We start from the raw sequence: 13218 nt of genomic DNA, 5'->3' as shown, positions 1-13218 counted from the left end.
TGAATCCGGTTCAGTGTCGGAGAACGCCATCGCAGTCTTGACTCTTCATCCTCCTCCTCCTCCTCCTCATCTGATGCCAGTTCCAAATATATAAAAAGAAATAAACATTTTAGCTGTAGTCAGTGCACGCTACTATTACATGGCGTTTTACCCGGCTGCTGGCGATCAATGATTTTATTGTGCAGTGTCTTTGTGGGCCGAGTCGTGGCATGACAAATACAAATAGATGCTTGTATAAGTAGTATCACGATAAAATAATATGGCAACGTTAGAATGAAACACCAATGAGTGATCGGTGGTAATGTAGCTAGCTGCCCAGGGTATATCCAGCACCATTGCGTCGCAATCATCCAGCAACATTGGTACTGGCTATTGCCCGGGCTTGTGGCCCGGCCAATAGCCAGTACCATTTGTGCAGTGTTTGTTAGCAACTACTACTAGCCAACAGCCAGTGGAATGTGGTGACATGATGGTGCTGGATATACGCTGGGCAGCTACATTACACGCGATCACTCATTGGTGGTGTCATTCTAACGTCGCCATATTATTTTATCGTGATACTAATTATACAAACATCTATTTGTATGCCACGATGCCACGATTCGGCCCACAAAGACACAGTACAATACATTCATTTGATCAGATGTTTTTGTTAGCTACGTCGATCACCTATAGTACCGACCCTTGTTATATATTCTCCGACTATGCATGTCACGATGACTAAACCAGTTAGATCTATCCATATATGGTTCTACCACATCTATCTGATATCAGCACTAGGTCGGCTCGGGCCAAATATAGGGATCGTCTTACTAGACATGTCATATTAGGGCATTTTCGAATACAATAAAATTACCTTTTAGCGAAGGCATCAGCCTTGGTGGTAACTCCGGTGGGGAGAAGAAAAAACATTGCACACGTGTAATCCGCGAGGGTGGATGTTGCAGCCCGGCCAACGGTCTGGGACTGGAGAATGCCACTGGACACGGATGGATCATTTTTCAGATTGTTTTTTTTGCGGCGACTGCAAACCTGGCTGAAAAACTCTTCCTCCAGTGCCCACCTCGGAGGAGTCAACCAACCCCCCTGTTCACTGGGGGCTGGGCGTCAGTTTCCAATAGGAAAGCATACACGTGTGTCACGTGACACGGGAATTCTGGGAAATGTAGTTGATATTTATGCTCAATACTATATACAGAGGTGCGGACCGAATTAATATATTGGTATTAATAAAAAAAGAGAACTACGGAAAATCACGTACAGGGCAGAAAAGACTAATGCAAAACTCCACGTGTTTTCCAGTAGTAATCTGTCTAAGGGTTAAGGTCTTCAAGGTGTTTTTGTCGACCAGTGAGGAGATTCTGTAAAGGAATCTTGTTCTTTGGTTGACTTTTTTGATTACGTTGGTGGCCATTTTATCACCGGAAAGATTAGCCTCCAGGATGGAACCTAGGTAGGTAATTTCATCTTTACGTGTGATAACATTGTCACCCACTCTAACCAAGAAGCCATTTGCCTTGCTGAGATTACTATTAGATCCAAAGAGAATGGATTCAGTTTTTCCGAAGGTGTAAAGATAGTTTGTTATCAGCGAGCCAGGTGCAGATTCTACCGAGTTCAGAGCTGAGGGCATTTGTAAACAAGTGTAATGCTTAATTGGGTCGTCCACTCACAGTTAACAGTCTTTGTATTGAGTGGAACGCCACCGGGGCGGCGGTGGCTCAGGGGTAGAGTTTCCAGATGGTAACCGCAAGGTCGCCAGTTCGAACCCGGGCTCCCCCAGAGTTAGTGTCGAAGTGTCCTTGAGCAAGACACTGAACCCCTAATTGCTCCTGATGTGCTGGTTGGTACCTTGCATGGTTTCCCCCGCCATCAGTGTATGAATGTGTGCGTGAATGGGTGAATGTAATGCACAATCTATGTAAAGCGCCTTGGATAAAGGCGCTATATGAATGCACCATTTACCATTTACGTGTGATAACATTGTCACCCACTCTAACCAAGAAGCCATTTGCCTTGCTGAGATTACTATTAGATCCAAAGAGAATGGATTCAGTTTTTCCCAGGTGTAAAGATAGTTTGTTATCAGCGAGCCAGGTGCAGATTCTACCGAGTTCAGAGCTGAGGGCATTTTCAACCTGCAGTTTGTCCCTGTCCGAGACCAGCAGTGCCGAGTCATCTGCGAACAGGAACAAGTTGCAGTCACAAGCTGAAGTCATGTCGTTTACATATATTAGGAACAGTAGAGTCCCTAGTATGCTTCCTTGTGGAACGCCACAGCTCACTGGGAGGTGGGAGGACAGTGTTCCGTTCACTTCCACCATCTGTTCTCTCCCCTCCAGGTAGGATTGCATCCAGCTCACTGATGTGCTATCAAAACCAATTGCTTTTAGCTTGTTAACCAGTATGGAGTGGTTCACGGTGTCAAAAGCCTTTTTGGAGGTCCAGCATGACCATGCCGCAGTATTTGCCAGCATCCACCTCTTGTTTGATGTGGTCGCTCAAATAGAGAAGGCATGTGTCAGTGGAGTGGGATGTTCTGAAGCCAGATTGGAACTCGTACAATAATTTATTAGTGGCAAGATACTTTTCAACCTGTTCATAGACTATTTTTTCCATCACTTTCGAGATGGAGCTTAGAATAGAAATAGGGCGGTAGTTGCCGGGTTCTAATTTACTCCCTTTCTTGTGCAAGGGGGTTACTTTGGCCAGTTTGAAATCTAGGGGGACCTGTCCCTGTTTGATGGAGAGGTTTACTATGTGGGTGATGATTGGAGCTATAGAGATGGCTGAGTCTCTGAGAAATTTGGAGGGAATATTGTCATGGCCAGTGGCCTTGTGGGGTTGGAGGGCACTCAGTTTCTTAAGTACCTCATCAGTTGTTACCATAACTAGTTTAAAATCGTCTTTACAAACACCTAGGTTTCTGTAGAAGGTTTTAATGTGCTCTACACCAAAGAGCCCAGAGTGGGAGGGCAGATTGTTAACCAGCGTTGTTGCTATGTTTGTAAAGAAGATGTTCAAGTAGTTGGCCACATCAAGCTTGTCAGTGATGAGAGTGTTGTTCGCTTTAATGTTTATGTTTGAAAACCTGGTTTTCAGTTTCTGACCGCAGCCTAGTTGGTTGTTTAGTAGCTTCCAGAGCTCTCGAGGATTGTTTTTGTTTTCCTCAGCTTTATTATTAATAAAGTTACTTTTGGCGGATTTGTTCATGGCAGTAACAATATTTCTTAGCCTGTTTCGTTGGGTTTTTAGGTTGTCCAGCTGAGCTGGACAACCTGTCGAAGCGCTTGGCAAGCTTTGACTTGCATTTTAGAAATTCAGAGCATTTTTTGTCTCTGGCATTCGTTGCAGTCAGTATGTCCGAATTCATCCATGGCTCCGAGCGGGTTTTGACCCTGATGGTTCTCAGAGGAGCCATGTTCAGTACTGATGTAAATTTGGTTTTGAAGCCAAGCCAAGCTTCTTCGACAAGTGTGCTTTTAAGCTCATCGGACCAATCCAGACTCTCCAATTCTTGGTTAAAGGCCTCACTAGAGTAGGTTTTGAGGTCCCTTGATATGACTGCTTTGTGGCAGCCAGATACAGATACATCATTTGTAAATGAGTTGTAGAAAATGAAATAAATAAATAAATCCTATGAAATCACAAACAGTTTCGTGATAACAAATGAATGTACAGATACTACAGTCTACATCCGTCCTGTGAAAGATTAAAAGTATCATAGAATCTGACATCTGTGATCTGCTTGTTGAGTCTCTTTGATCATCGATTGCTCTCCCCTGCAGAGGAAGAGGAGTCTGATGCTAATGCTAATGCTAACGCTGCACAACAACACCTCTGGTCTGCGGGGTTGTTTACGTTGCGTAACTATGGTGATTATTAATGTATATCTGCACTAAGCGGTGAGTCAAAGCTGTGTTTAGTATTATTGTCCATTTGGTTGATAAGAATGTTTGTTTATTGTGTTTTATTGTCGCTCCGTTAGCTCTGAACTTCTAAAATGCCAGTCCAAGCTAGCCAAGCGCTTCGACAGTGATCTCCAAACCAAACTGGGCATCCTAAAAACACAACGAAACAAGCTAAGAAACATTGTAACTACCTTGCTTGACCAAATCCGCAAAAAGCAACTTTATCAGTGATAAAGCTGAGGAAAACAAAAACAATCCCCTGGAGCTCTGGAAGCTACTAAACGATCAACTAGGCTGCGGTCAGAAACTAAAAACTAGGTTTACAATTGATTGATTGATTGAAATATTTATTAACAGTTTGCAGAATTACAGTACATTTCAAGCACAAACTCAATACAAAGACTGTTAACTGTGAGTGGACGACCCAATTAAGCATTACACTTGTTTACAAATGCCCTCAGCTCTGAACTTGGTAGAATCTGCACCTGGCTCGCTGATAACAAACTATCTTTACACCTTCGGAAAAACTGAATCCATTCTCTTTGGATCTAATAGTAATCTCAGCAAGGCAAATGGCTTCTTGGTTAGAGTGGGTGACAATGTTATCACACGTAAAGATGAAATTACCTACCTAGGTTCCATCCTGGAGGCTAATCTTTCCGGTGATAAAATGGCCACCAACGTAATCAAAAAAGTCAACCAAAGAACAAGATTCCTTTACAGGATCTCCTCACTGGTCAACAAAAACACCTTGAAGACCTTAACAGGAGCCCTCGTACAAGGCTTCTTTGACTATACATGCACCTCCTGGTACCGATGATTTGAACATGGTGGACCCTATTGGAAACAAGTGTAATGCTTAATTGGGTCGTCCACCTACAGTTAACAGCCTTTGTATTGAGTTTGTGCTTGAAATGTACTGTAATTCTGCAAACTGTTAATAAATTCTTCAATCAATCAATCAATCAAACCACAGCACCTCAAAGGCCCTTAAAACTAGGCTCCAGACTTCCCAAAACAAACTGGTCAGGCTCCTACTTGGCCTCACCCCCCGAACCCACCTCACCCCTGCCCACTTTGACAGAATGGAATGGCTTAGGGTCGACGACAGAGTACAGCATCTTGCAATGGGTCTGGTCCACAAGATTCGATACTCCACCAAGATACCCATGTACCTGTCTAGATACTTCCTTAATGTTAACGAAGTCCACACCCACAACACCAGAGGGAGTGCAACGAACCATGTACAACCCAGATTCGGCACAAACAAGGGACTAAATTATTTTCGCTCCTATGCCACCAAAATGTGGAACGCCCTACCAACAGTCATTAAGACATGCAAATCCCTTGACTCCTTCAAAACCGCTCTCAAAGGGCACCTACGGACGGCTGCAATTCGAAACTGCCCCCCGTAAAAATCTGAATGTTGTCAGACTGAGAGGTGATAGGATGGGCCGTGTTGTCAGACTGAGAGGTGATAGGATGGGCCGTGTTGTCAGACTGAGAGGTGATAGGATGGGCCGTGTTGTCAGACTGAGAGGTGATAGGATGGGCCGTGTTGTCAGACTGAGAGGTGATGTGATGGGCCGTGTTGTCAGACTGAGAGGTGATAGGATGGGCCGTGTTGTCACTGAGAGGTGATAGGATGGGACATGTTGTCAGACTGAGAGGTGATGTGATGGGCCGTGTTGTCAGACTGAGAGGTGATAGGATGGGCCATGTTGTCAGACTGAGAGGTGATAGGATGGGACATGTTGTCAGACTGAGAGGTGATAGGATGGGCCGTGTTGTCAGACTGAGAGGTGATAGGATGGGCCATGTTGTCACTGAGAGGTGATAGGATGGGCCATGTTGTCACTGAGAGGTGATAGGATGGGCCGTGTTGTCAGACTGAGAGGTGATAGGATGGGCCATGTTGTCACTGAGAGGTGATAGGATGGGCCATGTGGTCAGACACGCTCCACCGCAAACAAAAGGAATTCTCTGGATCCAAACGATGCATTTTAAGGGTTTATTAAAGCAATATAAATAACTCAAAATGGTGCTCAAACGTAAAGCAAAATGACAACAGCATCACCGTTAATGAGCCTGTCAATTAATCATCCACTTATACACACCGAAAATAGCCGATCTACAAGCTCTCAGTCAGTGCATCTAGTTGTTTGGCTGTGCAACATGCTTCTATAGATCTACAAGCTCAGTGCAACATGCTTCCATAGAAGACATACGTCCACACCCACAACACCAGAGGAAGTGCAACAAACCATGTTCAACCCAGGTTCGGCTCAAACAAGAGACTAAATTAATTTCGCTCCTATGCCACCAAAATGTGGAACGCCCTAACAACAGTCATTAAGACATGCAAATCCCTTGACTCCTGGCCCCCGTAAAATCTGAACCCCCCCATCCTTTTCCCCTCACTGTATATGTTTCTTTTCCCTTTTTACCTCCTTTATGATGAATTCCTGTTCTGTTCTTTGGCTATATAGAAGTGTATATTTGTAAGTCTCTAAATGTTATGATGAATTGAACAAGGTGGACCCTCTTGTAAACAAGTGTAATGCTTTATGGTGTCCACTCACAGTTAACAGTCTTTGTATTGAGTTGTGCTTGAAATGTACAGTAATTCTGCAAACTGTTAATAAATACTTAAATCAATCAATCAATCATTTGAAGAGATACACCAGGGACCCCCATAAGAGAAGAGTTGTATGGCTCTAGCAGTGATTCTCAACCTGTTTAATTTCAAGGACCCCCCAGGTTGACATGCATTAGTCTACGGACCCCCATTTAATGGCATTTAAATCTCTGGGACCCCCAATTCATATTGTAAAATCACTGTTAATTTAACTGAGTGTGCAAACAAAACAAACTATCATTTAGCTGGGGACCCCCTGGAACTCCCTCAAGGTCCCCTAGGGGTCCCCGGACCCCACTTTGGGAACCACTGTTCTATGGAATCCATGAGAACTTTAATCCATGAAGTAAGTGTGTGTGTGTGTGTGTGTGTGTGTGTGTGTGTGTGTGTGTGTGTGTGTGTGTGTGTGTGTGTGTGTGTGTGTGTGTGTGTGTGTGTGTGTGTGTGTGTGTGTGTGTGTGTGTGTGTGTGTGTGTGTGTGTGTGTGTGAGAGAGAGAAGCAGATGTCTACCAGTGACGTCCATCTATCCAGTCAGGACTCAGCCGCCCTGAGTCAGGACCTGAGCTCTGCTGCCCCCTGGAGGACTGCTGCCTGCATGACTCCCACCTACTGCACTGACACTGAGACGGTCTGTGAGACTCACACACACACACAAAGGGCTCGAAATTAACTTTTTGACTTTGTAGCGCTGGTGAAATGCCTAGATTGTAGATTGTAGAACCACCAACCAAAATGTAAGGAGCACCAATATCTTAGCGATGTTTAATTAATAATAATAATAATAATAACAACATAACATGGTGGTGAAAGTAGCCTTAGAAATGCCTTAGAAATGCATTAGCCTTAGAAATGCATGGGATTAGGTTAATTGTGCACTGAATGTGAGGGTGATGGAGTGTGTGTGTGTCCTACACCAGTTGGCCTCAAACCTGTTGATGCCAAGGACCTCACATTGACACGTATTAACCTGTTGATGTCAAGGACCTCACATTGACACGTATTAACCTGTTGATGTCAAGGACCTCACATTGACACGTATTAACCTGTTGATGTCAAGGACCTCACATTGACACGTATTAACCTGTTGATGCCAAGGACCTCACATTGACACGTATTAACCTGTTGATGTCAAGGACCTCACATTGACACATATTAACCTGTTGATGTCAAGGACCTCACATTGACACGTATTAACCTGTTGATGTCAAGGACCACACATTGACACGTATTAACCTGTTGATGCCAAGGACCTCACATTGACACGTATTAACCTGTTGATGTCAAGGACCTCACATTGACACGTATTAACCTGTTGATGTCAAGGACCTCACATTGACACGTATTAACCTGTTGATGTCAAGGACCTCACATTGACACGTATTAACCTGTTGATGTCAAGGACCTCACATTGACACGTATTAACGTGTCAACGTGTGCCAAACCACACAGTGTGGTATTTGGAAGCATCCGTAGGTCTCCCTCATAGGTCAGTCAATTAAAAACCTATAAGGCAAAAACAATCTAATTTTAATAATATGCTTTAAGAAGCATGTGATGTAATGTGTCAAACTAGGGGTTTGACACATTTCATTGGGCTAAATACGGCCATAGCCTCTTGCCCAAATGTGCCCAACTGTGATGAGGTCATCACTGTGATGAGGTCATCACTGTGATGAGGTCAGCACATGTTTTATTTTTGGTACTCCAACGTTCAACCCCTGAATTTACCATGATCCACAATGTATAATACATTTTTCATGTTATTTGGACGACCCTAAGGATCATAAAAAACCTTGAACGATTACTATTGCAATTTCTTTTGGGTCAGGCCCATTCTTTTTCTGTCCAATGGCGGCTCTTCTACATAGACTTCTATTGGTTAAAAAGGGACAACCAGAAGTTTACAGAATGCATTGGAGTCTATGGGCTCTATGGCCGCGCAAGTACATTAACCACGTGACCCACCGGGCTGCTTTCTGCCCCCTCAATGTCGCAACTCTGACTTACTCTATGGCTCTGGTCTCAACCAATGACAGGAATTGGAGGCGGGATGTTAAGAACGATCTCATTTGGGATTGGCTTATGAATCGAGTGTGAGTTAGAGAGAGAAATATATACAGGGTGTGTCGTGTGTATGTACCAGACAGGATATAATTTATAAGATAATTACATAAATAACATTGGTTTTATAATGTAAACTATTGATACATAAAAGTATAGTATAATAAGAAATCCATTGGATGCATCTTCCTTTGTATACAATATATATCATTCTAAATTAAAGGAGATATAGACAACAGAAGTATATATCATTTTAAATTAAAGGAGATATAGACAACAGAACAGATTCATATCTGGCTCCACCATCGAGCCATGTCATTTCAGGATATGGGTTGTTATTGCTGCTCAGCTCCTGGCCCTGGGAGGGATGCATCGGATATTTGCGCTCATAATGGCGAATATGGCATTCAAAAATATGAAGTAGACTGGGCAGACTGGCTCAGCTGCTGGGCAGACTGGAGAAACACATGCAGGGTTAGGGTTAGGGTTATGTATATATATGCAGTGTTATTGGCTAAAATGCCGCTCTGACAACACACATGAGCAATGACCGAATGCCATATAATGGCGAATATGGCATTCAAAAATATGAAGTAGACTGGGCAGCCCTTTGCTTGCACAGTATGTAGCAAATGCTTTAAACGTGATGGAGCTCTGACAACACACATGAGCAATGACCGAATGCCATATAATGGCGAATATGGCATTCAAAAATATGAAGTAGACTGGGCAGACTGGCTCAGCTGCTGGGCAGACTGGAGAAACACATGCAGGGTTAGGGTTAGGGTTATATATATATATATATATATATGCAGTGTTATTGGCTAAAATGCCGTCCCCCTCCCCCACAAACCAGGATTTAAAATATTTGTCCCTCATCCATCTATCTGACTGATGTATCTCCAGAGGACGGCCCCCACATATGAAGAAGTTCAACAGGTCAGAACTGTCGACCACAGTGACTACTGGCCAATCACAGCGTGTCCTTACCAGGTCTTGCAATAACTAGCATTGCTAACAAGTTGTTCTCAGCTGATGTTGCCTCCTCTCTCTCCTCCTCCTCCTCCTCCTAGGTCTCTCACTCCTTCCAGTGTCTGCAGAGGAGGAGATGAGTCCCAGTCTGGTCCAGGTGAAACTAGAACCTCCACAGATTAAAGAGGAACAGGAGGAGATGAGTCCCAGTCTGGTCCAGGTGAAACTAGAACCTCCACAGATTAAAGAAGAACAGCAGGAGGAGTTACTTCAAAGACCAGAGGATGGTACTGAAAACAGAGAGACAGAGCCTGTAGCCGGCACCTCAACTGAACACATGAAAACACAAGCTTACATAGAGTACTGGGTACAATCACAACCAACTGGTGACGACCAGCTCCTCTCTTCACACTGTTCGGACTCTGACATCACTGAGGACAGTGATGACTGGCCTTCACACTGTTCTGAATCTGATGCTGAAGACGGTGATGAGCGGGAGACCAGTGAACAGCAGTCAGATTTAAACACACTGAAATCACACAAGAGACAACATGTGGAAGGACATAAAATGACTTTGAGAAACAGGCAAGAAAATAAATCAAAATCGTTAAAACAAAAGCCGTCCATGAGGAGCCAAACAAGAAAGAAAAGCTTCTGTTGTACAGATTGTGGAAAGGTCTATGGTTCTAATGCTGTTCTGAAAAAACACATGAGGATTCATACAGGTGAAAAGCCCTTTTCTTGCACAGTGTGTAGCAAATGCTTTAACCGTTCTGGAACTCTGACAAGCCACATGAGGATTCATACAGGTGAAAAGCCCTTTTCTTGCACAGTATGTAGCAAATGCTTTATCACTAGTGGTCATATGAAAACACACATGTTGAATCATACAGGTGAAAAGCCCTTTTCTTGCACAGTGTGTAGCAAATGCTTTAACCGTTCTGGAACTCTGAAAACACACATGAGGATTCATACAGGTGAAAAGCCCTTTGCTTGCACAGTATGTAGCAAATGCTTTAAACGTGATGGAGCTCTGACAACACACATGAGCAATGACCATACAGGTGAAAAGCCCTTTTCTTGCACAGTGTGTAGCAAACGCTTTAGCACTAGTGGAGTAATGAAGAAGCACATGGGGATTCATACTGGTGAGAAGCCCTTTTCTTGTACAGTATGCAGTCAAAGCTTTAACCAAGCTTGCAATCTAAAAAAACACATCAGGATTCATACTGGTGAAAAGCCCTTTTCTTGTACGGTTTGTAGTCAAAGCTTTAAACGAGGTGATACTCTGAAAGAACACATCAGGATCCATACAGGTGAAAAGCCCTTTTCTTGCACATTTTGTAGTCGATGCTTTAACCGAGACGACACTCTGAAAGAACACATCAGGAAGATCCATACAGGTGAAAAGCCCTTTGCTTGTACAGTATGTAGCAAACGCTTCACCACTAGTGGAAAAAGGACGACACACATGAGGATGCTTCACGATGGTTGTGTGTTAACATTGAGTAATGGGTCAACGGTGAAGTCCCAGTAAGTGTTGTGCTCCAGGACCTGGTGAACTGCAGTGTTGATTTCGTCGACTAAAATTGTGACGGAAAATGTTCGTCAACTACCTTTTTTCACTGACGAAAACTAAATGAAAACTAAGCTATGAGTATGATGACTAAAACTAAGACTGAATATATTGACAATGTCGTTGTCAAATAAATTACTAGACTAAAATGGTGAAATGTTAGGAAGGGACTAGTGGACGAGAGATCTAGTATAAAGTAATTGTACACTTGGTTGCATGCTGAAAATTGCCGAGCTACAAGCTCACAACGCGGTGTGAGCTTGTATTTTCTATTTTCAGCAAGCGTAAAATCAGCCATTACGACGGCATCAAGACCCACCAACCCTACATTTCAGTCGACAAAATCAACTGTAAATGTAGTCGACTAAAACTAGACTAACACTAAGACATTCCAGGTGACTAAAATATGACAAAGTAAAATGAAAGACAACGGTGCTCCAGAACCTGGTGTAGTGTCTGTAACAGGACACTAGGGACAGTCTTGGTCTCAGATGTGAAGCAGCATACTGCCGTCTTCCTGCGTCTCAGTAGCCCTAGAATGTCTCTGTTGTTACGTACAGTAGGTACAGTAGGTACGTACTAGAGGACAAACTCTGATGTTGGCATTTAAAGCAACCAAAGGTATGGCTCCCCCATATCTTGCCAGCATGATTGAACCCTACAAACCCTCCCGCGCACTCAGATCAGCCAACGCAGGGAAGCTGGAAGTACCCTCACTAAAAACGCCGGGACAACGCTCCACACGTCCCAAACTCTTCTCCCTTCTGGCCCCAAAACTGTGGAATGCACTTCCCGTTGCAATCAGAACTGCAGCATCACTCCCGATCTTCCGCCGTAGTCTGAAAACCCACCTTTTCAGACTCCATCATGGCCCATAGCACTTACCCTACCCCCCTTAGACAGCACTTCTTAGACTTATATAGCATTTGAAACAGACTTATAGCATGTCATGTAGACAGCACAATAAGTGCATTGTATGTAGTCATAGCACTTCATAGTATATAGTGTATAGTAGTCATAGCACTTCATAGTATATATGTACAGCATAGTATAGCATATGTGTAGTTTATATGTATAGTGTCATTATATAGATATGTTCTAGTTATAGTTTATATGTATAGTGTCATTATATAGATATGTTCTAGTCACGTTCTTAGCTTACGCATGTTTCGCGATAAATGCTTTTTACATATGTGATGTATTCCCATGCTTTTTGTTCTTGCTTATTGTAAGTCGCTCTGGATTAAGAGCGTCTGCTAAATGCCTAAATTGTACAGTATTCCACATACTAGAGCCATAGATCAGTGTCATGACTTGTGGTTGCAGCGGCAGAACGGCGACATAAATGTGATAAATGCTCCGTTTGTAACTCACCATTTAAATAATTCTAAAGACGTGGAGTGAGATGTTGTCCTCTAGTTTCACATCCATGTGAAAGTTCTGGCACAAAACGTGTATTTAGTCAAATATCTCCACTTTTTCACGAGATGCACCCGGACGGCTTTCTCTCCGGGCGAGAGGCCGGAATGATCGATGGACTGAATTTACCAACAATTCCTGTTGATCACCACAAACGTCATCACCAATTGACCAGGTAAGCACAAATGTGCAGGCGGTGTGATTAATTACCCAGCACCTATCGCAAGGCACCTGCCAATTGTGTGACCCAAACATTTGTGCTTCACTGGTCAATATTGGTGATGACGTTTGTGGTGATCAGAGGAAGTTTTGATTAATTCAGTCCAGCTGTCATTCCGGGCCCTCGCCCGGAGAGAAAGCCGTCCGGGTGCAGCTCGGGAATAAGTGGAGATATTTGACTAGATACACGTTTTGTGCCAGAACTTTCACATGGATGTGAAACTAGAGGACAACATCTCACTCCACGTCTTTGGAATGATTTAATGGGTGAGTTACAAACGGAGCATTTATGCCGCCGTTCAAGTCAAGGACACTGTTCTATGGCTCCTGTATGTGGAATACTGTACCTACTGTATGTGGATTACTGTACCTACTGTATGCTCCTTCATCCCAGCACCTGCTTCCAATGTTATCACCCCAT

The 13218-nt window shown here is 43.5% G+C and overlaps 1 long non-coding RNA gene across 1 annotated transcript; it reads left to right on the top strand.

Annotated features, from left to right (window-relative positions):
* Positions 1–3762: 3762 nt before the first annotated feature.
* LOC306927776 lies at positions 3763–11828 on the top strand. Its single transcript, XR_013790580.1, has 3 exons — positions 3763–3905; positions 7053–7178; positions 9685–11828. It is a non-coding gene; the product is annotated as an uncharacterized lncRNA (long non-coding RNA).
* The last annotated feature ends 1390 nt before the right edge of the window (positions 11829–13218 follow it).

Source organism: Electrona antarctica (assembly GCF_951216825.1).
Source record: "Electrona antarctica genome assembly, chromosome: 8".
Lineage (NCBI taxonomy): Eukaryota > Metazoa > Chordata > Actinopteri > Myctophiformes > Myctophidae > Electrona > Electrona antarctica.
The sequence above is the reverse complement of the archived record's forward strand: the minus strand, read 5'-3'. Positions and strand labels throughout refer to the sequence as shown.